The following is a 3,045-nucleotide window of genomic DNA, read 5'->3' on the forward strand; positions in this document are numbered from 1 at the left end:
GTACACCGAAGGTGGCTTCCAAATATTCAAGGTATTTGCCCTAACAGAACTAATATCCATGAAATTAAAGTGCTTGTATTTTTATTTTTATTTTCATCCCTAACAAAGGGATCTCTATTGTTCCTCTCCACTTTAGTCACACTTACTTTCTTTTTATCAGTTTTGTACCAAAGACGAGGAATAAGCTAATTAAGTGGCTTTGAGGACATTAATAAAAATAATCCTCAGAACAAACTATTTTTAAGAGCTGCTAATCTAAATTACTTAGTTCCATGGGAATACAAAGTTATCTTAGTTTCTCGGTGGTCTTATATTCAGTCGTGTGTAGCCTAGCTGAAGATGAACCTGGAATGTGAGTACTCATCTATGAGGGAAGCAAGGCACTCTGAATGGTTTCCAAGTTCAGTCTTCATGCTTTTTAATAGAACTTGTACTTTACAAAACCAAAGGAAGGTTGAGCTTCTATCTCCAGTCACTTTACTTTCCACTGAGTGACCACTATCCAACTGTTAATTTCCTGGCAATGCTGTGGTAAAACATTCCATCCTATATTCACTGCTCACATCGGGGAAAAATATATTTTTAGAGATATTATTGACACCTGCAAATTTCCAGGGGATTTTACTGTTGGCAGCATACTTTTATGGATTTACCAACACAGTTTTTATATAGTTGGAATAGTTGAATCTTACAAAGTAGAGAATAAATTATTCCTATACCAGCAATAACAATATGTAATTTTCAAAGATAGAATTTATATTAACATTATCAAAAGATATAATCTATATTAACACCAAATATATTGCTAACTGTATATATTAGTATGAAGCTATATATAAGTATATATTAAAACATAGTATTTATAATGTATGTATATATGTGCTTGGGTATAGATATTTGAGCGTGTGTGTGCATATGAAAGCATGCATGTATATGTGTGTGCCTATAAAATACAGCTAACAACTGAGAAAGAACAATTTGAGGGCTGGGCATGGTGGTTCATGCCTACAATCCCAGCACTTTGGGAAGCTGAGGTGGGAGGGTCGCTTGAGGTCAGGAGTTTGAGACAAACCTACGCAACATAGCAAGACTCTATGTCTACAAAAAAGTTTTTTAAAGAAATTAGGTGCACATGGTCGTGCATGCCTGTCGTCCCAGCTTCTTGGGCAGTTGAGACAGGAAGATTGCTTGAGCCCAGGGGTTGGAGGCTGCAGTGAACTATGGTTGCACCACTGCAATCCAGCCTGGGTGGCAGAGTGAGATCCCATATCAAAAATAAATAAATTAATTAATTAATTAAGGAGAAAACTAAGATTCTATATTGTGTGGCATTGGAAAAATTAAATATGGCAAAAGTATGAAGTAGTCATGTTTAAGAAAATCCTCCATCTTTAACATAATTGTAAATCCCACGTACGTGCTATCAGATTCCCTACAGATTTCCCTGTGGAACTTACAGAACATTTTCTCTCACATAATAAAGACCAGTGCCTTCTAAGGCACGGTGTAGATTCTGTTGCATTATTTAAAATGCTAAAATCTACATGTCACTGGATTTACAACTTGAGGCCAAACATGATCCAATTTCTATTAAGCAGACACATCCTTGTAAGATTTGAAAACCTCTGGGAAAACAACTGCATTTGGAATTCTTGCTTCTGCTGGCTGGCATGGTTAGGAGTGAGTTCAGTTTTTCTGCAACAATTATAGTGCATATTTTTACAATTGCCTTACAATAGTTTGTAGCTATTGAGTGGTAGAACAGGGAGTGGAGTGTGGAATACGTTTGAATCTGCCTATGGGTTTGAGTGTTTGTGTCCTCCTAGATTTGTATGTTGGAACCTAATCTTCAAGGTATTAGGAGGTGGGAAATGTGAGGGGTAATGACGCCATGAGGGTGAAGCCCTTGTGAATGGGATTAGTGCCTTATTAAAAAACACCCCCTAGAGCTCCCTTGCCCCTTCCACCATGGGAGGATACAGTGGGAAAGCACCATCTATGAACTAGGAAGTGGGTCCTCACCAGACACTGAATTTGCCACACCTTAATCTTCAACTTCTGGCCATCAGAACTGTGAGCAATAAATGTCTATTGTTTATAAACCATTCAGTTTATGATGTTTTTGTTACAGCAGCCTGAAGGGACTGAGACATATGGGGGTCCATCTATGTCAACTAGAGGACATACCTCTCAGAATTCCAGCTTTTTAAAATCATAGCAAACGATAAAAGATCCATAAATTTTAGTGATTCTAGAAACTTTTCTGGGAATCTTACCTAGAAAGTCAGCATGAAGCCTGCTCCTTCATTTGTCCCACTAAATTTATACACCATTGCAATCGCTTTAGGATTAGGGTGGGTCTATTGTCTTTAGCTGAAACAGGAACAGAAAACAGTCTTCTGAAGATGAATGCAAAGATCAGAACTTGTCCAAAAGTGTGCCAAGGATTCCAGAAGTTGTAGTAATGAAGACAGTAAGGTGAATACAGAGGGATTAAATATTGAAGACTCAAATGGGAGTGATTAGAACTAGAACTAGGAAACATAAAAGCATTTGTATGAGAGAAATGCAATTACCAAACAGTGGGGCAAAGAGAGATTATTTATCAAGTAGTCCTGGGATACTAGGAAAAAGCCCAATTTCACATTTCAAAAATTCACTTCTAGAGAGATCTTAAAAAAAGTTCTTGTGCCTTCCCATTTATTTGTTGGTATAGTCTCACAATGATATGGCCAGTTATACTTACGGGAAAAAATAATATTGGGCCATTGTAAATTGACATGAAGTAACTATTTTCATCTCTTCTGCATGGACTATATATATATTATATATAAAACATAGATTTATATATAAACATGTATTACATATATTTTATATATATATATATATATATTTTTTTTTTTTTTTTTTAAGAGACAGGGTCTGGCTCTGTTGCCCAGACTGGAGTGCAGTAGCAAAGTCATGGCTCACTGCAGCCTCTACCTCCTGGGCTCAAGTGAGCCTCCTGCCTCAGCCTCCTCAGTAGCTGGGACTACAGGCATGAGC

At 37.1% G+C, this 3,045-nt stretch overlaps 1 non-coding gene across 1 annotated transcript; it reads left to right on the forward strand.

Moving 5' to 3' along the window:
* Positions 1-2,692: 2,692 nt before the first annotated feature.
* Positions 2,693-2,823, forward strand: LOC115833446. The gene has a single exon (XR_004028878.1). It is a non-coding gene; the product is annotated as a small nucleolar RNA SNORA20 (small nucleolar RNA).
* The last annotated feature ends 222 nt before the right edge of the window (positions 2,824-3,045 follow it).

This window comes from Nomascus leucogenys, chromosome X (assembly GCF_006542625.1).
Source record: "Nomascus leucogenys isolate Asia chromosome X, Asia_NLE_v1, whole genome shotgun sequence".
NCBI classification, from domain to species: Eukaryota; Metazoa; Chordata; class Mammalia; order Primates; family Hylobatidae; genus Nomascus; species Nomascus leucogenys.